Source organism: Eleutherodactylus coqui, chromosome 2, assembly GCF_035609145.1.
Source record: "Eleutherodactylus coqui strain aEleCoq1 chromosome 2, aEleCoq1.hap1, whole genome shotgun sequence".
NCBI classification, from domain to species: domain Eukaryota; kingdom Metazoa; phylum Chordata; class Amphibia; order Anura; family Eleutherodactylidae; genus Eleutherodactylus; species Eleutherodactylus coqui.
Genome location: NC_089838.1, coordinates 230,135,213 through 230,158,659, shown reverse-complemented (window position 1 = coordinate 230,158,659; position 23,447 = coordinate 230,135,213).

Genomic DNA, 23,447 nt, shown 5'->3' with positions numbered 1-23,447 from the left:
AGACATAACAAGCTGTTTGCTAAACTCGAGAAATGTGTGTTCGGGGTACAAAAGATATCATTTTTGGGGTATATCATCACGCCATGCGACTTCCAGATGGATCCTGAAAAGGTGAAAGCCATCACGGAGTGGGCCCAGCCAGGGTCGTTGAAAGCCCTTCAACGCTTCCTCGGCTTCGCCAACTACTATCGCAAATTCATCAAAGACTTCTCCGTGGTGGCTAAACCTCTAACGGACCTCACCAGAAAGGGGGCAGATGTGAGGACCTGGTCTTCTGAGGCTCTGAGGGCCTTCGATACCCTAAAGGCGGCGTTCTCTTCTGCACCTGTCCTAGTACAACCAGATCTGTCCAGCCCTTTTTTGGTGGAAGTAGATGCCTCTGAGTTTGGTGTGGGAGCGGTACTGTCCCAAGGTCCCTCCACTCTCACCAACCTTAGACCGTGTGCCTATTTTTCTAGGAAGTTTTCTTCCACCGAACGGAACTATGATATAGGCAACCGGGAATTGCTGGCGATTAAGTGGGCTTTCGAAGAGTGGAGGCATTTTTTGGAAGGGGCCCATCACCAGATCACGGTACTCACAGACCATAAAAACCTCACCTATCTAGATTCCGCTAAGAGGTTAAATGCTCGGCAAGCCCGCTGGGCCTTGTTCTTCTCTCGGTTCAATTTTGTGGTTACCTATAGACCCGGTTCTAAGAATGTCAAGGCTGATGCCCTGTCTAGGAGCTTTGGTTCTCCGGAACCTGCCGAGCCGGAGCCTGAGAGCATTCTCTCCCCTGGGGTGGTCCTCGCTGCTGTCTCCTCCGACCTTTCACCTCTCATTCACGCCGCTCAACAATCTGCTCCTGAAGCCCTTCCGGAAGGCAAATTATTTGTCCCATCGTCACTGAGATTGAAAGTGTTAGAGGAGACACACGCTTCTGTCCTAGCTGGACACCCCGGCATCAGGGGTACGCTGGAGTTAGTATCCAGACTCTATTGGTGGCCGCACATGGCCAAGGAGGTACGGGTATTTGTGTCCGCGTGCCCGGTTTGCGCAAGGGGGAAGAATCTCAGGAGACGTCCTGAGGGTCCTCTTCTTCCCTTGCCCATTCCGTCCAGGCCATGGTCCCATTTGTCCATGGATTTTATTACTGATCTGCCATCCTCGCTGGGGAATACGGTCATCTGGGTAATAGTAGACCGTTTCTCTAAAATGTCACATTTTGTTCCGCTTTGCAAGTTGCCTAACGCCAAACTTCTGTCTGAAATGTTCATCAAGGAGATTGTTCGGTTACATGGGATCCCCGAGGACATTGTGTCAGATAGAGGGGTTCAGTTCGTCGCTCGCTTCTGGCGAGCCTTCTGTAAAAATCTAAACGTAAATTTGTCCTTCTCCTCCGCCTTCCATCCCGAGAGTAACGGACAAACGGAACGAATGAACCAAGAACTCATCCAGTATCTGCGACTGTTTGTCTCTGATAACCAGTATCAGTGGGCCAACTACTTACCTCTCGCCGAATTTGCTATCAACAACCATGTTAACTCGTCGACCCAATTGTCACCTTTTTTTTGTAACTATGGGTTTCATCCCCGGTTCTCGCTTTCCACTCCTGTGGTCTCGAACAATCCGGCCGCCGACATATCCTCTGAGGAACTGTGCACAGTTTGGGCCCAGGTTCGTAAGAACCTTCAGGGTTCCCAAGAGAAACTGCGTAAATACGCAAATAAAAGATGTACCATCTCTGCACCTTTTGTAGTCGGGGAGCAAGTTTTGTTGTCCTCCAAGAATCTGAGACTCAAGGTTCCCTCCCTGAAACTTGCTCCTCGGTTCATTGGCCCTTTTACTGTTTCTCAGGTCATCAACCCGGTGTCATATAAGTTGGCACTTCCTGACCCCTGGAAGGTCCACAAGGTGTTTCACAAAAGCTTACTTAAGAAGTATGTGACTCCAGTTCTACCCACCCAGAACCCGCCTCCTCCTTCTCTGGTACAGGGGGAACTGGAGTATGAAGTAGAAAGGCTGGTGGATGCCCGACGGGTTAGAGGTGTGCTGCAGTACCTGGTCCACTGGAGAGGATTTGGCCCTGAGGATAGGACGTGGGTCCCTGCCAGGGACGTTCATGCGCCACGCCTAGTCCAGGCATTCCACAGGGCTTTCCCGCTTAAGCCCGCACCTGGCCATGGGGGTCCGGTGTCCCCCCGTAGAAGGGGGGGTACTGTCAGAACCGGCAACTCTCGGGGCCGCCGTGCCCGCACCACCGGTCCGGCCACTCGGGGTACAGGAGCACGGCGCAGAGGTGCCCCGGTTCTTGTGATCTCCCCGGGCCGCTGTAAGACTGGTCGCCGCCGGGTTGCTAGGGAGGCAGCTGGTGCTTCTGGTCGCTTGACTACCAGGCTGGCTTCCCTGGTAACTGTCTGTGCAGTGAGACTGGGGGCGTGCCCCCAGCACCGCCCTGATTAGCCCTGCTGCTGTCAGGCTCCCCGCCCCAATCAGCTTCTGGGGCGGGAGCGCTGACAGCATTTAAATAGGTGTGTTTTCCTCTCAGGCCTTGCCAGTGTTAGTTTGGTCTTCCAGCTGCACCCGCGTATTCTTTTGACTCCTGTTTGTGACCCCGGCTTTCTTGACCTCTGCTTTTGGACCTTGACTACGTTTTGCCTGACCCCCCTGTACTGCGTACCCTCCTGTTGCCGACCCGGATTGTCTGACCGTTCCACCGTTGTTTGTCTTCAGTGTCTGTTTGTCTTCCCGTGTCCCGCTTCCCTAGTGAGGGTAGGGACCGCCGCCCAGTTGTCGCCCTGGGGGTTAGCCCAGGGGGGCAAGTAGGCAGGGACAGGGGTTGCGGGATATATCAGGGACCCCCATATCCCGGACACTGTCCTGACAGGAACAGGTAAGTGAATAACTTCTGTATGGCTCATAATTAATGCACGATGTACATTACAAAGTGCATTAATATGGCCATACAGAAGTGTATAACCCCACTTGCTGCCGCGAGACAACCCCTTTAAGTTTTCAGTAGAGTAAGTGACAAGTCAAAATTGAAAAACAAAACAAAACAAAAAAGCAATAACAGTGGTACAATTCTAAGCAGCGGTATAGGTTAAAACCATTACATAGCGAACATAGTTAGTAATCTGGATGTTAGATATAGTTGATCAAGAAAACATTCCATCTTGTATTTAAGAGTAAACAGTAGGCTATCAATTTAGGAAAACAACCGTATGAACTCTGGAGCCAGGTCATCCAATCCCGCCTGAGCCCTCCCTTTCTGTTAAAGGCGCTAGGGTGCATACTCTTATGCCAACAGTTGTTGTTAACAGATTTGATTATATCAGATATGGGGGATAAGGAATTACTGCGCCAGCATTAAGCAATATGTAATCTACATGCAATCAGAATGTGCAAGATCGGAGTGCGCAGAGTGACAGGGATTTGATCTGCGTCCAGACTTAATAGGGCCAGAGTGGGATTGGGAGCAAACTGGATGCTTCTGAAATTTGTTATAAGCTGAAAAACCTGGCCCCAGAGACCGGACACGTACAGGCAGCCCCGCCACAGGGGCAGCAATGATCCATCCATCGCCCCACATCTCCAGCAACAATTGGAGAAGCAAAGAAACAATTTGTTTAATAATGTAGGAGTTAAATATCTTACGGGAATTTTCAAAATGGTTAGCACATTTGGAAATAGAGCTGATTATGGAGTATGCCTCGTACAATTGATTATTAGAGATTAGTATTTTTAGATTATCTTCCCATTTTTTATTGATAGATTCCATAGGATTGGTTTGAGGATGGTTAATATAGCATAGCAAGTAGATAGACCTTTATTGGAACCCTGTAGTGATGAGAGCTAAGCGTCCAGTTGAGAGGGCACGTTAATTCTCGTAGGACGGGGAAATGATCTTAGTAGATGGATGATTTGTAACTGTTTGAAAAAAATTGGATATAGGAATATTAAATTTATAGACCAGATCTGAAAATAATAGAAGGCACCCGTCCTCCCACAACTGACCAATACCAGTCAGACCTATTTGTTTACAGTTATAGAAAGATTCTCAATGGCAACTTCAAGTGTAGTTATATCCATTTTGTGAAGTGAGAGGTAATTAATTTTATCTTCGTGGCCACAAGTTTAAGAGTATGATATTGGTCTGAGTTTCTCAGACTGAAATCATACTTGTCTATATAAATGCACCCTCAGGAGATTTTCCGTAATTCCCATGAGTGCAAGTGTCTTAAATATGTAATTTAATTAGTACTGTTCTAAACCAAGGCGCAGATTTAATGTCAATAACTTGTATAAAGCTGATGACTGCTATAAGTGAATAAAAGTGGCTCATCAACTCTTGCATAAAGTAAGGGGATTTATTATCCCTAGCATGTTGCAAGCGATTGCTTTTTCCCATGCCAGGTTGCAGATCAGAGTACACCAAAAGGCACTTCAAAGCTTTGAACATCTTATTGGGCATAACCTTTATAGACATAACATAAAAAAATTGGTCATGTTGCCCCATAGCTGCCAACATTTTAAAATAGTTTCCAGAGACACTATGATCATTAGCCTCACAAGCTATTGCAACTTGGCGCACTCTAACTGCAGACTCTTATTTTCAGTTTATTGGGTTTCAATATATAAACTATTATCATTTATTTTACGTGTATGTGTACAATCGTTAACAATCCCAAAAAGAAGGAAGAATGAGAAGCATTTAAAAAGAACACAGAACTCGCACACATGTTAAAAAGGAAGAAAAATATGTTTATCAAATGGAAAGAGGGGAGAATATCTAAAGAAGAATAGAATGGGGTCTGCAGAAACTGTAGGGCAAGTGTCAGAAAAGGTAAAGCTAATAATGAATTGAGGCTTGCAACAGAGGCCAAAAGCAATAAGAAGGGATTTTGGGGGTATGTCAAAAGCAAAAGAAAAGTCAAAATGCTATTGGATGCTAACAAGATGAAGATGGTGAATTGGTTAAGAATGATGTTGAGAAGGCCGAACTTTTAAATTCCTATTTTGTATCTGTTTTCTCTCAGAAATTAGATGGAATATCAACTGATCTTCCCTGTGCTATTGGGGAAATAAAAGAATGCAGGCTATCTGTAAGCAGAGAGATGGCGAGGGAACACATAGCTAACTTCAATGAATTCAAGTCTCAAGGTCCAGATGGATTACATTCTAGGATATGAAAGGAAGCAGCGGAGTTAGTTGCTGAACCACTCTCCATGAAAATTTCTGGAACAGGAGAAGTCCCAGAAGATTGGAAAAGGGCAAATATTGTCCCTATCTTCAAAAAAGGGAAGAAAGTGGATCAAGGAAACTACAGGCCTGTGAGCCTGACTTCTATACCGGGAAAGATACTTGAACAAATTATTAAACAGCATGTATGCAAGTATTTGGATAAAAATAGAGTAATTAACCAGAGCCAGCATGGGTTTGTAATAAACAAGTCATGCCAAACGAATGTAATTTCCATCTAGGACAGAATCACCGACTGCGTTGATCAAGGAAATGTGGTGGATATAGTATATCTTGATTTTAGTATAGCATTTGACAAAGTATCCCATATAGGGATGAGTGAGTATACTCGCTAAAGCACTACTCGTTCGAGTAATGTGCTTTAGCCGAGTATCTCCCTGCTCGTCCCTGAAGATTCAAGGGCCGGCGCGGGGCGGGGAGAGCGGGGAGGAACGGAGGGGAGATCTCCCTCTCCCTCTCTCCTGCCTGCTCTCCCCTGCTCCCCGCCGCGACTCACCTGTCAGCTGCAGCGGCTCTCGAATCTTCAGGGACGAGCAGGGAGATACTCGGCTAAGGCACATTACTCGAGCGAGTAGTGTTTTAGCGAGTATACTCGCTCATCCCTAATCCCATACCATACTTATTGAAAAAATGACCAAATATGGGATTGACAAGGCAACTGTTAGGTGGATTCAAAACTGGCTGAGTGATCATACTCAAAGAGTGTTCATAAGTGGCTGCACATCCAAGTGGAAGAATGTATCAAGTGGGATACCACAAGGCTCTGTCCTAGGCCCAGTGTTGTTAAACATTTTTATAAATGATCTGGAGGAGGGAATTGATAGGAAACTGATCAAATTTGCAGACGACATAAAGCTAGGAGGGATAGCTAACACTAGGGAAGAGAGGGAGAGTATTCAAAAAGATCTAGAAAAGCTTGAACAGTGGGTGGCGACTAACAGAATTGTATTTAACAAGGAGAAATGCAAAGTCCACATCTGGGCAAGAAAAATGAAAAAAGCACACGCAGAATGGGAGGAATTGAGCTAATCAGCATCACATGTGAAAAAGACTTGGGTATACTAATAGATCACAGACTGAACATGAGTCAAGAATGTGATGCAGCAGCCAAAAGGGCAAACACAATTCTGGGATGCATTAAGAGAAGCATAGAGTCTAGATCACGTGAGGTCATTATTCCTCCCCTACTTTTCCTTAGTCAGACCTCATCTGGAATACTGTGTCCAGTTCTGGTACCCCACTTTAAAAAAGACATGGGGCAAGTTCAGAGAAGAGTTACCAAGATGGTGAGCGGTCTGCAAATCATGTCCTATGGTCGACCTTCTAATGTGCATGGGGATGTCCTGACTCCTCTAACACAAATGTAGTGGGGGAAAAAGGTTTGGACATGTTGGATATCAATATATCAATCCTTTGTTCTTATGGGAAATAAGCTGCTGCCAGCGTCTCTACATGACACAAGATATACACTGGATATCATTGCTAAGCACATTTAATAATTTGGATTGTACAAACACACTGAATAAATATAAATAGCTCTCATCTAAACTTTCTGCAAGATGGCTTGAAAAAGGAGACAATTTTCTGGTGAAGTTCTCTAAAACGCGTTGCTTTCCTGTCTTTATCCGAAAAAATTCCAGGCTTCTTCACCATTTGGGACAAGGGGACTAAATGAGAAAATCATTACTGATTGATTATCTTATGGCCTTCTGGGATTGATGGTGTGAGGAGTGCCATCCGGCATTTACATTGCGCCAGGTGAGTTCTACAATTGTTATACTTATCAAGTATTAGATTGTGCTGCTGGGACCTGTGGTTCTATGAGGTTCCAGGAGCACAATGCCACAGGTGTGGGATAATGAAGCTGGATGGGTGTGGAGTTCTTCAGCCAGCCAATCCCCATCGGTCTGCTGCACATTTATACCAGCCCCTCTGGCTAGAGGAAGCTGGTTTCCCAACACCCTGGTGTTTGCTCCATGCATGGTGTTTGTGTGTATTTGTGTGAACAGTGCCGTATTCTGTGCGTCTGTGCAGGTGGCTGGTATAAATGTGCAGCAGGCCAGTGGGGATTGGCTGGCTGGAGAACTCCACACCCAACCAGCTCAATTATCCCACACCTGTGGCATTGTGCTCCTAGAACCCCATAGAACCACAGGTAGCAGCAGCACAACCTAACATCAAGTTGGTATATTTCCTAAATACAACAGAAAATTGTACCAGCAGCACTTCTTGTAAGCCCTTACTGGGCTGGACTGATAAATCAATGCAACAGCCAGCTGGAAACCCAAACCATCGTTTTCAAAGTAAATCCAAAAAAATAGAAGGCTTGGCAGCATTATTCGGTGCAGATGATGAAAAACATGTGTTTATTCACCCGTAACACAAAGAAAGACAGCGACATTTCGGCCTGTTTGAAAAAAAGCCACACAGGCCGAAACGTAGCTGTCTTTCTTTGTGTTATGGGTGAAAAAACACATCTTTTTCATCATCTGCACCGAATTATGCTACCAAGCCTTCTATTTGTTAATATATTTCCTGTCTGAGCACTGTTCTTACAGTTAAAGCGGTTGTCTCGCGGCAGCAAGTGGGGTTATACACTTCTGTATGGCCATATTAATGCACTAATTAGTGCATTAAATATGAGCCATACAGAAGTTATTCACTTACCTGCTCCGTTGCTGGCGTCCCCGTCGCCATGGATCCGTCTAATTCTGATGTCTTCTGGCGTTTTTAGACGCGCTTGCACTGTGCGGTCTTCTGCCTGGTGAATGGGGCCGCTCGTGCCCGAGAGCTGGTCCCGCGTCGTCATCGTAGCTCCGCCCCATCACGTGTGCCGATTCCAGCCAATCAGGAGGCTGGAATCGGCAATGGAACGCACAGAGCCCATGGTACACCATGGGAGAAGACCCGCGGTGCACCATGGGAGAAAACCGCAGTGCATCCCTGGGAAAGATCTCTTAGGGAGAAGATTTTTATAACTCCATATTTCATCGGATCGGTGAGTAGCAAGCGGTTTAAAAACCGCTTTAGGGCGCCCACCCACTGGCGTTTGCGATTTCCGTGCGTGAAAAACGCAGCATTTTCGGCGCGTTTTCCGCGCGTTTTTCGCGGCGTTTTCGCGGCTTTTCCGTTCATTTCCATTGCCATTCATGGGTGCATTAAGAGAAAAATAAGGACACATATGCAACTGACAGTTCCTATGTTAAAAATCGCAACGGACCGAAAAAAAAACGCCAGTGGACAGGAACACATGTTATCTCTATGCCTGTGCAGGAAAAACGCAAAACGCAAACGCAGGTAAAAAAAACGCCAGTGGGTGGGCGCCCTTAAATTGCTATTTTATGCCAGGGGGGGTAACAGGGGGAATGGGGTAATGTAAAATTTTGATGCCTTTAATATTGGATGTACTTTCTGAGGGCAGCATAAAGTAGTGACAGACACACTTATTTCTGCGGTCTGTCACTTTTGGGGTAATATGTGGTGGTTTTTAAGAACTTAGAGCTTGTTCTTGCAGTTCCTAGCAAGAGATGAATCCAAATTATTCATGAGGTGCTGCCAGCCCCGCCCACCTTCTGTGATTGGCAATAATTAAAGGAGATGTCCCGAGGCAGCAAGTGGGGTTATACACTTCTGTATGGCCATAATAATGCACTTTGTAATATACATTGTGCATTAATTATGAGCCATACAGAAGTTATAAAAAGTTTTTTACTTACCTGCTCCGTTGCTAGCGTCCTGGTCTCCATGGTGCCGACTAATTTTTGGCCTCCGATGGCCAAATTAGCCGCGCTTGCGCAGTCCGGGTCTTCTGCTGTTCTCTATGGGGCTCCGTGTAGCTCCGTGTAGCTCCGCCCCGTCACGTGCCGATTCCAGCCAATCAGGAGGCTGGAATCGGCAGTGGACCGCACAGAAGAGCTGCGGTCCACGAAGATAGAGGATCCCGGCGGCCATCTTCAGCGGTAAGTATTGAAGTCACCGGACCGCCGGGATTCAGGTAAGCGCTGTGCGGGTGGTTTTTTTAACCCCTGCATCGGGGTTGTCTCGCGCCGAACGGGGGGGGGGTTTAAAAAAAAAAAAACCCGTTTCGGCGCGGGACATCTCCTTTAAACAGGTAGATTAATATGAAATGTGAACGGTACAAACAATAAACAGAAAAAAAACATAACTTTCTGTCACCCACATCTCATGAACGGTAAAGCAGTCTAGTTATATGCCATCCAGCAACATCTGCCAGCCTATTACTTTATACAATATTGAAGTATGTGATGGACTGCGACAGATAGCGAAATACATCAAGTAGGTTGTAAGCAGCACAGACGGAAAGGGCAGGGGAAGACGGTCATTAAGGCGGAGGGGTCTGGGCTGCAGGGAAGCCCTAAACCTTCTTTTCTTTTAAATCTGTTTTTTGAAGATTTTGTGCTTAAACAATTATACAAGTATGGTGAAAACCTTCAAGTGGTGTGACAAAACACAGATAAGATGAGGGGTGATGGTCCTCATCTCGCATCTATCAGAAAACGAGAAGGATTCTCCATGACGACCAGAAACTTGGGGTCTCCAGAGATCAAAGGAGTGTACAGACTAAATGGACATATGATATTTACAAAAAAGGGCAGGATCACACACTCTCATATGGATGTTACATTATCAAACATTAAAAGCAAATAAGTTAATTTGTTGTACAAGGTGTTAATACAACTGTAAAAGTGGGGGAGGAAATTGGTTGAGCCAGTCATCAGGACTACTTTGTATCAGAACTCTGGGAGAGGAAGAGTCCATGTTTTACAAGAATATTCTCTGGGTTTATTTTAACATTTTGAAAAATTACACCTAATGACAAAATGGGACTGGCAGAATAAAGTATGACTAAGTAGTGTTGTGGCCCAGAGTTAACGGGCCCCTCCATAATGTATGCATGCATTTGTCTTGTGCCTATGTGTTGTCAGTGTTTTTAATGTTGCATGAATATGATGTATATTTCATAGCTGCAGCACTGAATGGGTTAACTGTCTGGTATGTGAGATGTCTGTAAAAAGTATTTTGTTGTTTGTCATGAGATTCTGCTTCATATATGTGATTGCGAGGTGTTTTGCAAGGAGTTCTGTTCTGGTCTTGCAAGGGGAGGAGCGTCAGGAGTTCTGCAAGTGAGCCGCACAGACACCATCAGTTCTGTGTGGGCCGGAATGGAAGAGGCTGAGAGGTATCCCCAGCCTTCCCTGGGCCTGCTTTCCCAGGAGATGCCAGTGTTACCCCTAGACACTGAGAGAAAGAGAGAGAGAGGAACCGTCATGCAGAGTGGAGTGCCTTACTGCCAAACGTGAGTGCTGACCGGTAGTGAAGTAGCGAGAGTAAAGGAGTTTGGCCGAGAATAGAACCCCACAGATAACGTTGACTGTGGATTCTTCTGGTATCCTGTGATTTCCTCCCTATCGTATAACTTTGGGTTTTGCACCATTTCCTGCTGGTGTGAGTTTATACTACTGTTGGACTGTAAATAATTCTTCAAGTAAAGGAGCACTGCCAACCATTATTTTTCTAGCATCTGGATTCACCGAGGAGGAGGGAACGGTGGCGTCATGTGTGATAGGACTTTAAGGTAAACCGCCAGAAAGGTTTTTCCCATGTGAAACTGCCCCAGTAGTAACTTGGACGGGTCCCGTGCTACCTCCAGAGGAGGAGATGGTAGAGGCCTGTGACAATGCCCAACTGTATCCCGCTATCTCCTTGGCTGTGGGCCCGCTCCTCAGACACTGCAGTAGCAAGAAAAAAAGGAAAATAAGATCAATATAGTTGCCCAAATTTCCAAAAATTGATCCAGAGTAACCAAATCTCCAGAACCTTGGGTGGTTTCTATTTTACCAACATACTAGCTCCTATAATCTAGAAATTTGATCCACCTTCTCCATCCATTGCTCTGTGGAAGGAGGGTCAAGGAGCTTCCAACGATGAAGGAAGAGGCATTTTAGCTGCAGCTAGAATGGGTCTAGCCCAACCATTTTAATTTGGTTTAGATCAAAACATATTAAGGGTTTATTTAGACGACCGTATATCGGCTCGGTTTTCACGCCGAGCCGATATACGGTGTCCTTGTCTGCAGGGGGGGAGGATTGAAGAGCCAGGAGCAGGAACTGAGCTCCCGTCCCTTTTCCGCCACTCACCACTATTTGCAATGGGAGGGGTGGGACAGGGGTGGAGCTAAGCTCCTGTACTTAGCTCCGCCCCTGTCTCGCCCCCTCGTATTGTAAATAGTGAAGAGGGGCGGAGAGGGGGCGGGAGCTCAGTTCCTGCTCCTGGCTCTTCCATCCTCCCCCCCCCCCCCCCCCTGCAGACAAGGACACCGTATATCAGCTCGGCGTGAAAACTGAGCCGATATACGATCGTCTGAAATAACCCTAAGGGCTTATTTAGAAGACTGTATATCAGCTCGGTACCAAAGCTTTGTTTTCATTATTATTATAACAACTGTGACAAGTAAAAATCCTGAGTCAGTAGGACAAATAGCATTATTTCCAGCTATTCTGGGCAGCTGAAGATGGAGCGTGATAGTTTACACGTATGGTAAGGAATTTAGAGCCGTTACATTACATAATCTGGACTGAGGGCATTATAATCACTAAAACAGCTCAGCATTTTATTAGTGTTTGGCAGCACTGAATTGGAGACATGTTTCATTTGGGTACGAGCTTTAGCTAAATGTCGGTTTTCTCTAAAATTTTATTTAAGGCAGGATAACAGTTCATTGGATCAGTTTCACAGCATATGACATCATTGTGAGTTTAACCCAAATAGAAAAAGCTGCAGGCACCACTAAATAAAATGTGGCCAACACTGTAATGAAACATGCCAGGGAAAAGAAAGAGAAAAGACAATGTGTAAAAAGGCCATCAAGTACATGTAGATACCAAAAAATACACAACTTTATGAATGTACCAGAAATATGTTAAAACCATTTTTAAAAAAGCACTGTGTACAATAAATGTATTGTTTTACAAGGACATAGAAAATGTAATATACTTTAACTGCTATTGCCTCTCTGATATCAGCCAGAAAGCTGAAGTATATTGTAGTCTTCTCTACTCACACTGTTGTAATTGGATACCAAGATAACCCAACTTACATTCCAACCCCCCCTCCTCCTTCTTTCTTGTAGAAAGTGATAGTAAATTCCTTCTTCCAGAGTTCTTCCTCCAAGTGTTATCCAATAGTTATGAATCTGTGATTAAGCCACCCAACTCTGTATAAAGCTGTTGGAATTTCTTTGTATAGGCATTCTGGGCTTTGGATGTAAATCCACCAGTGCCTGTGCGCACATCAAATAAACACCATTTCCTGAAGAAGGTCCTGGGTGTTCTGTCAAATGTCGTACATCAGTATGACAACGGTTATGCCCCAATATATGCAAGTACTGTAACATCCTCATGTAATGACTAAAACGTGTGATGAAAACGAATGGTAGTAGCCAAAAACAGCAAAAACATATACTCAGAGGCATTATAAGTGTGAGAATGTCATAACCATATAAAGGAATAAATACCAAAGATATATAATATAAAGACAAATAAAGTGCCACAGAGAAGATGTTACATATTACCTCCTAGACAGATAAGTACAAGGCAATGCAAGGACTCAAAGGAAGAGTGTAATGGGATGAACATAACAGGTGCCAGGATACTTTGAACAAACTGCATCATCAAAGCAGTAGAAGGCAGCTTCCAAAATTCGGTGTCAAAAAAGGATCTTTTAATTCCATTAAAGCAGGTGCAAGGTTTCTGCTGAACATAGCCTTCTACAAGCTTGAAAATGGCTATGCTCGGCAAAAGCATCGCACCTGCTTTAACCCCTTTAGCGGCACGCCCAGAAAATCTCCTTCCTCCAAAATTTGGAAATTATTTTCCAAAATTGTTATAATATCATTACAAAAAAATGTTGCAATGTGATTGTTACATTTCTTAATAAATACTTGTGAGATTAAATTGCATTGTTGACTCTTATTTTAAAAACATGCCCTGTGAGGCACAATATGGTAATAATAAACCTGCCACTGAAGGGGTTAATGGAATAAAAAGATCCTTTTTTTGACACAGAATTTTGGAAGCTTCCTTCTTTTTTTGATGATTTACATGCTTGGGTAATCAGGATTATTCCCACAGACGAGGCATCCATGCTCATTATACCTTTGTAGTGCTGTTCAGCTTGCTTTATGGATTGAATATACTGTGTGCAATCCTTCATAGTGTCCATATTGCAATGCCAGCACCATGCCCAAAATAAACAGTGGCAGCACAATGCCTCTCATAAGTGATACACTCTGAGGGGAAGACTAGAAAATGTTAGGAAACATAGCTTTTATAACTAGTCCATTAAAATCAGATAATAAATAGCCTCAAAAGGAAAGTATTTACGTAGGATGGCGCCTGGCTTATAAGTGGTCCTCTCTACTGAGGGTTATCCCTGTAAGTAGGTATCAGGTAGTATTAATCAATGGCCTTCTTTTCAAGGTTCTTACATTGTGGTGACAATAATTCTGCAAGGGGTATCTCTAGTCATAGGTTGAAAGCAGGGCTACCGCTCTGAAAAGTGTGACCCCCAAGCCGGTACGGGAAGATAAGCCTTGACATAACTATCTTTACTCAGTGACATTCTATACTCCTGATTCAACATGTTTCGCCAGTAGGGTATGAGACGCGCTCGACAAACTCGGGTGCAACTTGAATCGGACAGCACATGCACATCTGTGTGTCTTCTGTCTGATATATATAGACTCTGCACATTGCATGTACTATTCTTGTCGATAAAAATGATTGGGAATAGGATATGTAGTGATTTCATTCACACGGACCAATAACCTTATAGGCTATTATCAGGTCGTGTGCTGTCCGTCAAATACTTAGACAGCACAAAGCCAAACTCTAAAGCTGTCTATATGGGCCCTAAGTCTGCAGACTCATAAGTGAGCTTTAACAGAGTGGCATAGATGAGGGACACATATGCTGAGCAGTGGTGGCTCATAAGTAATAAAGTCAGCAGAGTGCCCCACATAATCAATGCTAACAGAAAAGCACCCTAATCAGAGGCGTAACTTGAAGCTCCTGGGCCCCGATGCAAAACTTGTAACAGGGCCCCCAACTATAATGCTTTACTTATAGTACTGGATTCCCTATATGGAGAAGAGAGTTACGCCCCTGACCCTAATAAACAGTCGCAGAGTTTACATAGCCATAAAATTAAATCATAATATTCTGTCTGCCCTGTGTTACCACAAGGGGGAGCTAATTATGTAAATATTTACAAAAGTGATTATGACAGGGAGCAATATAAATGCAAGCAAGTTACCCCTAGTGGTAATTTCCCACAGCCTTTGCCTCCTGTGTAGGAGATCTCTCCTAATTTGGAAGATTAGCAAGAACGCCTAATGTCTTCATGGTTCATAAGGCATATTTATCCCCATGTGAAGCCATTCATATATCAGTACATTCTGTGCTAATCTCTATAAAAATTAACATTTTAATTAGAAATCATCTTCACTTCACTGGAAAAATATGATTCAGCGCAGACGCTCTCTGCAGAGTGCCCTTGAGTAGACAGTAGAATCCCACTAATGTAATATAATTATTGGAACATACTGTGAAATTGTGTTTGGTCACCTGATACAGTGCGAGTCATGTACATCAGTGCTGAAGAGTCTGCAATGCATCCTAGTTGGAATGTGCTTGTGTGGGAACTACACATGGCAATATTATTCTTCCTAGGGTCTATTACTAATAGCCTTAACAAATTTCATCTGGTCCATAGAAAATTCTCCATCTTGCACTATAAAGTTACAAATTAAATGAAAAGTTTCCCTTTGCAGGTCTGCTTATGGTAAACCTATACCATAAATGATAGTCATACTTAAAACTTTTTTTAATCTAAAATGTACTGAATGGACAATTATAAGCCTTTTTGCAATGAGTTTTATCAGCCTATTCTATACATTTTACATAGAAAACCCCTCTTCATTCTTCAGCTAACTACATAGCTGAACAGGGAGCTGTGCTGTGCCTGCACTGTTATTGCTAGTGCAGGCACAGCGGATTTCATAGCACAGTATAATAATAAATGTCTGCCTTATGTTTTATAAATTTATATATAGATTTCACCCATAGTGTTATATATAACAGACTAGCGTACCCGTCGCGCGTTGCTGCGAAGACAGACAGACATACATACATTCGTTTTTATATATCTAGATGACGGCAGCAGCGACCACTGAGGTTTTGTAGGCCGCTGCTTCCCCCTTGCAGGCTGAATAAAATAGCCGTTGTGTGGAACATCCAATTTATCCGGCTGCTGTGGCTTCTTGGGAAGATATCCTAGTACTTGTTTACCCACTTCCAACTCCAATGGAGACTGACTGTAAATGGCTGGCGTGCTCTAGTATTTATGGTTGCAAGCTGTATGTGTCATTGCATACAGTCTGTCTATCTATCTATCTATCTATCTATCTATCTATCTATCTATGACATCAGAAAATGAGAGAATTAGATTCCGTACGTAAAATTTGAACGCTAATTCTTTGGCGCTTTGAATTGAATAATCGAGTTGGGACCCATTAACTTTTCCTATTTATGACATAATCAATGCTCGAGCCAAATTTCGAGTTTCTATGACATTGGGAAATGAGAGAATTAAATTCCGTACATAAAATTTGGACGCTAATTCTTTTGCGCTTAGAATTGAATAATCGAGTTGGGATGAGACATAAGGCCTTGCCCATAAGCATTCCCCAACCTCCAAGAACTGAACCTACCTACCTGAATGAGATTTTGTAGGCCGCTGCTTCCCCCTTGCGGGCTGAATAAAATAGCCGTTGGGTGGAACATACAATTTATCCGGCTGCTGTGGCTTCTTAGGAAGATATCCTAGTACTTGTTTACCCACTTCCAACTCCAATGGTAATTGGCTGGCGTGCTCTAGTGGTTCCAAGCTGTACGTGTCATAATAGAGCCTTAATGACATCACAATGCAGCTTATGAGAACATGTTGGGGCATGTTCGCGCGTTGCTGCGAAGACAGACATACATACATACTACGTTTTTATATATCTAGATGACGGCAGCAGCGACCACTGAGGTTTACCGCTGGGGTATGTCACTCTTATTACTAATGGGGGGAGTGTCACTATTATTACTGCTGTGGGATGTCACTATTATCGCTGGGGTGAAGGTGTCACTATTACCGCTGGGGTATGTGTACATGTGGCAGAAATGGGCAGGGCTCTTTCAGAATAGACCGGGTGCAGATTTTGACTGCTTTTTAGATGCGGAAATGCTGCAGAATTTTCCACAGAAATCTCCGCTGAGCACATTCTGCAGTATTTCCGCGTCCAAAAAGCAGTCAGAATCTGCACCCGGTCTATTCTGAAACAGCCTTGTCCTTTTTAGAACGACGGGGGTAAAATCATACGTTGTGATAAGCCCCGCCCCCTGACGTGTTGGCACTTTGCGATACATAAGTGGGTTTTGGGTTGTAGTTTGGGCACTCGGTCCCTAAAAGGTTCGCCATCACTGGCCTAGTACATGTTTGCCCACTTCCAACTTCAATGGAGACTGACTGTAAATGGCTGGCGTGCTCTAGTATTTATGGTTTCAAGCTGTACGTGTCATTGCATACAGTCTATCTATCTATCTATCTATCTATCTATCTATCTATCTATCTATCTATCTATCTATCTATCTATCTATCTATCTATCTATCTATCAGGGTTATTGCATACAGTCTATCTATCTATCTATCTATGACATCAGGAAATGAGAGAATTAGATTTTGTAGGCCGCTGCTTCCCCCTTGCGGGCTGAATAAAATAGCCGTTGGGTGGAACATACAATTTATCCGGCTGCTGTGGCTTCTTAGGAAGATATCCTAGTACTTGTTTACCCACTTCCAACTCCAATGGTAATTGGCTGGCGTGCTCTAGTGGTTCCAAGCTGTACGTGTCATAATAGAGCCTTAATGACATCACAATGCAGCTTTATAGAACATGTTGGGGCATGTTCAAGGGCGTCCGATGTTGATGACATCAGTGATGACATCACAATAGCAGGTGGCTTACTTATTCGATCTACGTGGGGGGGGGGGGGCGTAACTTTCGACGACGCTCGCGCGCCATTTATCGTAGGATATTTGTACTATGCCTATAATCTTCCCAGGAGTGTACTCAACAACTTCCCAAAGTTTCATGGCGATCGGATGAATGGTGTAGTAGCGCATAAAGGACAAACACGCACGCACGCACGCACGCACGCAGACAGACATACATTCAATTTTATATATATAGATGTCAGGAGACTAGTATCACTCCTGCCTCCATTGCCCAGCGCTGCGAAGAGAAGAAACCATACATTTACAGACAGCTTGCCCTCTTCACAGCGCGCCCGTTTTCCACTGGAGCCCATGTAAAGCCCGGTGGTGACATATATTAAGTCACAGTATGTACAATATCTCACAGCCCAATGCACTACGATCCTGATGGTGTTTGGGGTCTGGCGGGGAACGGCACTCATTTGTCAGCCTTTATATTATTCAATATTCGAGAGGCTTTCATGTGAACAATTATTTCTATAACAGTTCGTTCCCTTCTTAGGCCTCCTGTCCACAAGCGATATTCCATTGCATTATCCGCGGCACTAAAGTGCACGCGGGTAACGCAATGAACGCTTTCCATAGGATAACTATGGAAAGCGCAGCCCGATGTACATGAGCGGAAAATCACCGTGATTTTCCGTTTGCATAAGAAAATCGTGGCATGCCACGATTTTCCACAATTAACCTATCATTAATGATAGTTTCATCGCGGAAAATCGCTCTGACTTAAGCGTTATCCCGCAGTGGCTCCTGCAGCGGAAATCTGCTGAGGGAAAACGCTACACCCGTGGACAGCCAGCTTAATACATTATAGTCATTATTATTTACACAAGGGGATGTGTTGTTGACAAGTAATGATTTTTAGGTCCACATAAAAGTCAGGATGAACAACAAACAAGCGAATTACCATTGGTTGTTTGATTGCTGGAGTTGTTTACACAGGGCAATGATCAGGGATCATTTGGGCAATCATCACCCCATGTAAACAGGTCTTAAAGTAACCCTCCGACCCTGGACAAACAAAGATGGCTGCACGGTTCTCGGACTACCTGATGTACATTGCGCATTAGTATATATCAGTAGTCTAAACACTACATGCTGCTCTGACTGGCCAGTGCTGCTCACAGTGCTAAGTCCATAAAAAATGTTGGCTTTCCATGATTTTTGGATAAGTCGTCCAGAAAAAAGAAAGAAATCAGGTTGGCAACTCTGTGGAAGGTTGAGTGTTTGAGCAGATGTGAGACTGGGTGCCATCTTGTGGTCTTAGTGAATGACGGAAAGAAAACGCAAAGTGTATGATGGTAGCGTTGCATATGGAAGTGGCCAGAGATGCTGAGAACGAAAAAGAAAGTAAAGCAATAGCTGGTGGTCAGTGTAAGAAGCTGACAAAGACACGGAACAGAGGTGCAGAAAGTGTACCGAAGAGCCAGAATAGAGACAAAGCGGCAAGTCACTTTTGAGTGGCTGGTGAAAGGAAAAAAAAGGGTGATCTAATTATTCCCTTGCTGCCACCAAATGAAAAGTTTAATGCTATTTGTTATGGGGAAAGATTGCGTTCGGTTCCTAGGAACGTTTGATTTGAAAAAGCAAAGTTGTGACATCAGCCACAATCATTTCCTGGCTCTCGTATGATACCACGTCACCCATGTAATCAGTGGTTCCACCAGAAGTCGGAGTGGTAAAGGGGGAGATGGTGCATATGGATTTTAACGAGATCTGGAAGCAGAGTTCAGCCAGCAACCCTCTCCTGGTCTGTGAAGGGCGCGAGTATGTACCATGTTTCCTCAAAAATAAGACACTGTCATATTAATTTTTGCCCCAAAAAGGTCACAGTGTCTTATTTTCGAGGGGGGTTATACTCACCTGGTCCGTGGCATCTCGATGCCTCCCGATGGTCTCTTGGAGGCATGTCATTCACTGAATGGCTGTGATTGGCTCATCTTGCGCCGGCTGTGATTGGCTCATCGAGCGCCTGCTGTGATTGGCTGCTGGCGCTCGGTTAGCCTATTACAGCGCTCGCTTTGCTGGAGGATGGGGTATTCAAAGCCTCGTCACCAGCAAAAGCTCAGCTGTGGGATGAGGAGGACAAAGTTTACCGCAGCGACACCACCGGAGACCATTGGGAGGCATCGAGACGCCGCGGACCAGGTGAGTATTGATTTTTTTTTGCGAGGGGGGGGGGGGCGCTTTATCTAGGTCCTATTTTCAAGCCTCCCCTAAAAACCTGATAGGTCCTACTTTGGGGGTAGGAGCTATGTTCAGGGAAACATGGGAAACATCTTAAACATCAGAGTCAAGCGTTAGCCCCGGCCAAGTATAATCAACCTCCACTTTATTACCTGTGATGTCACCTGCTCTCCTGAAGCTCCCATAAAAAATGCGTTCACATCAGTCTAAAAAGAGTCAGATTTTTAGACCACGCCTGGACTTCACTGGGGGGCACTGTGGGAATGAGGGAGCAGGGGAATATTAAAAAATTAATTCCATGGCTTCCCGTCAACTCCCTGAACAGCACCATAACTTAGTTTACAGTGCTGTTCGGAGGTGACAGGTTCCCTTTAAGCCCTGCCCCATTCCACCCCTAAGGCAATAGCTGACATAAATGTAATGCGTGCCAATTGAGATTTGCCATTAACAAGCGTGAATAAATAATTTTTACGCATTCTATCTGTAGAAACAGCCAGTTCCAATACAGGGTGTATTTATAGTTGTCTGAGATGCTATGAGATGATTGTTATTTACAATAAGGTAGAATCCAAGCTACTTTTGCGTCTGCATTATGCCCACTCAACAATGAACATACAGAGAGACATTTATGAAGATCCCCATAGCGAACAAGAGCACTGCAGCTTACATTTCTTATAGTGTTTTTGAAAATTGAAAGCTGTGCTGTGATAAGACTATCTGTCTTATCTGGGGTCGAGACCTTTCTTTATGCGTCCTTTCCAGGATAGGGGACGACTTCTTTTGCCTCCCCTTTATCCTGTGGTCTTTTGTAGTTCAACAAAGGACATTTAAAGGTCAAAAGCTTGCTGTTTTCTAATCATGTTACAATCTATCATGTGGAACCCATGTACAATTGCGTAACATAAAAAACCATGAAGGAAGCACAGCGCTACACCAGTAAAGACCGCTGCGTCCAATACGAGATTTAACAAAAATATAATAGAACTAAACATTGTGTTGACACAACGCAACCCTGATTCCCTAGAACAGCAGGCAGTAGAATTTTAGGACACCTATATATATAAAGACGAAAGCCCTCACTGACTCACTCACTCACTCACTCACTCACTCACTGACTCGCCAAAAGTTCTCCAACTTCCCGATGTCGTAGAAACATGAAATTTGGCGCAAGCATAGATTATCTCCAAAATAGGAAAAGTAATTGGGTCCCAACTCGATTATTCAATTCTAGCGCAAAAGAATTGGCGTCGAAATTTTACGTACATAATCTAAATCTGTCACTTCCCAATGTCATAGAAACTTAAAACTTGGCACGAGCATTGATTATGTCATAAATAGGAAAAGTTAGTGGGTCCGAACTCGATTATTCAATAATATGCGCAAAAGAATTAGCGTGCAAATTTTACGTACGGAATCTAATTCTCTCACTTCCCGGTGTCATAGAAACTCGAAATTTGGCAGGAGCATTGATTATGTCAGAAATAGGAAAAGCTAATGGGTCCCAACTCCATTATTCAATTCTATGCGCAAAAGAATTAGCGTCCAAATTTTACGTACGGAATCTAATTTTCTCACTTTCCGGTGTCATAGAAAAGTGAAATTTGGCACGAGCATTGATTATGTCATAAATAGGAAAAGTTCATAGGTCGCAACTCGATTATTCAATTCTAGCGCAAAAGAATTGGCGTCAAAATTTTATGTGCGGAATGTTATTTTTTCACTTTCCGGTGTCATGGAAACGGGAAATTTGGCACGAGCATTATTTATGTCATAAATAGGAAAAGCTAATGGGTCCCAACTCAAATATTCAATTCTATGCGCAAAAGAATTAGCGTCCAAATTTTACGTGCGGAATGTAATTTCTTCACTTTCCGGTGTCATAGAAACAGGAAATTTGGCACGAGCATTGATTATGTCATAAATAGGAAAAGTTAATGGGTCCCAACTCGATTATTCAATTCTATGCGCAAAAGAATTAGCGTCCAAATTTTACGTACGGAATCTAATTTTCTCACTTTCCGGTATCATAGAAACGGGAAATCTGGCGCGAGCATTGATTATGTCATAAATAGGAAAAGTTCTTAGGTCCCAACTCGATTATTCAATTCTATCGCAAAAGAATTGGCATCGAAATTTTACATACGGAATGTATTTTTCGCACTTTCCGGTGCCATAGAAACAGGAAATTTGGCACGAGCATTGATTATGTCATAAATAGGAAAAGCTAATGGGTCCCAACTCGATTATTCAATTCTATGCGCAAAAAAATTTGCATCCAAATTTTACGTATGGAATGTAATTTTCTCACATAGAAACTTAAAATTTGGCACGGGCATTGATTATGTCATAAATAGGAAAAGCTAATGGGTCCCAACTCGATTTTTCAATTCTATGCGCAAAAGAATTGGTGTCAAAATTTTACATGCGGAATGTAATTTTCTCACTTTCCGGTGTCATAGAAACGGGGAAATTTGGCACGAGCATTAATTATGTCATAAATAGGAAAAACTAATGGGTCCCAACTCGAATATTCAATTCTATGCGCAAAAGAATTAGCGTCCAAATTTTACACGCGGAATGTAATTTTCTCACTTTCCGGTGTCATAGAAACGGGAAATTTGGCACGAGCATTGATTATGTCATAAATAGGAAAAGCTAATGGGTCCCAACTCCATTATTCAATTCTATGCGCAAAAGAATTAGCGTCCAAATTTTACGTACATAATCTAAATCTCTCACTTCCCAATGTCATAGAAACATGAAGTTTGGCACAAGCATTGATTGTGCCATAAGTATGAAAAGTTAATGGGTCCCAACTCGATTATTCAATTCTAAGCGCAAAAGAATTAGTGTCCAAATTTTATGTACGTACTCTAATTCTCTCACTTCCTGATGTCATTTTATATAAAGGAAATGTCGCATGGTTGCCTCCACGTGGGGTTTCCTGGGTAACGCAGAGAACTATGCAAAATGGTGAACATATTTTTTTCCTCGGTTTCTCTAAAGTAACCACGACTTCATAAGATTTTCCGTGTGAACACCAGATAAACACCAGTACCAAATTAACTCGGGCGAAGCCGGGTATATCAGCTAGTATAGTATATACAGCAGGGTTCAAAAAACAGCAGTCCAATATTATTAACCTGATAAATCACCATTTTTGCTAGAAGTGATATTTCTACATCGCAAGTATTTTACCTGCAAGTGTAGTAGAGTAATAAAAAAACACACCCAACAATTAGCAGGTGCAGCCGCTCATTCTGGGTAACTGAATCATTCATAGAAAGGGGAGTTTTCAAAATAATAGCAGTGAGAAGTTAAATTGGTGGTCATTAATTCTGTGGAATAACAGGTGTTAATTTTGGCCCCTATTTAAGGTAGGAGGCTGGCAAATGTTGCTTATAGTGCATTTCCCATGGTGAAAATGGGTTGTTCCAGACATTGTTCTGATAAAGGATGTACTTTGAAATGAAAGGTGGATTGGAGAAGGAAAAACATATAGAGAAATGCAGCAAATTATAGGCTCCTCAACTAAATGATCTCAAATGTCTTGAAGTGCCAACCCAAATCTGAAAGACACAGAAGGAAGCGGGGTAACTACTGTTCGAATGGATCAGAGGATAGTCCAAATGGCAATGATGACCTCCAGAAAGATCAAAGAAGATCTGAACTTACTAGTGAGTCCTGTTACAATCAAAATGACGCCAAGTTACCAGCAAGAAGTCCCTGTAAAGTTTCTTTGTTGAAAAAAGACGCCCTGAATAGGTTAAAATTAGCAAAGGAACACATTGCCTGGCCCAAAGAAAATTGGTGCAACCTTTTGTGAACTGATAAAAGCAAATTATTCTTTTTGGGTCTAGTGGCTGCAGACAGTATATCAGATGTCTCCAATC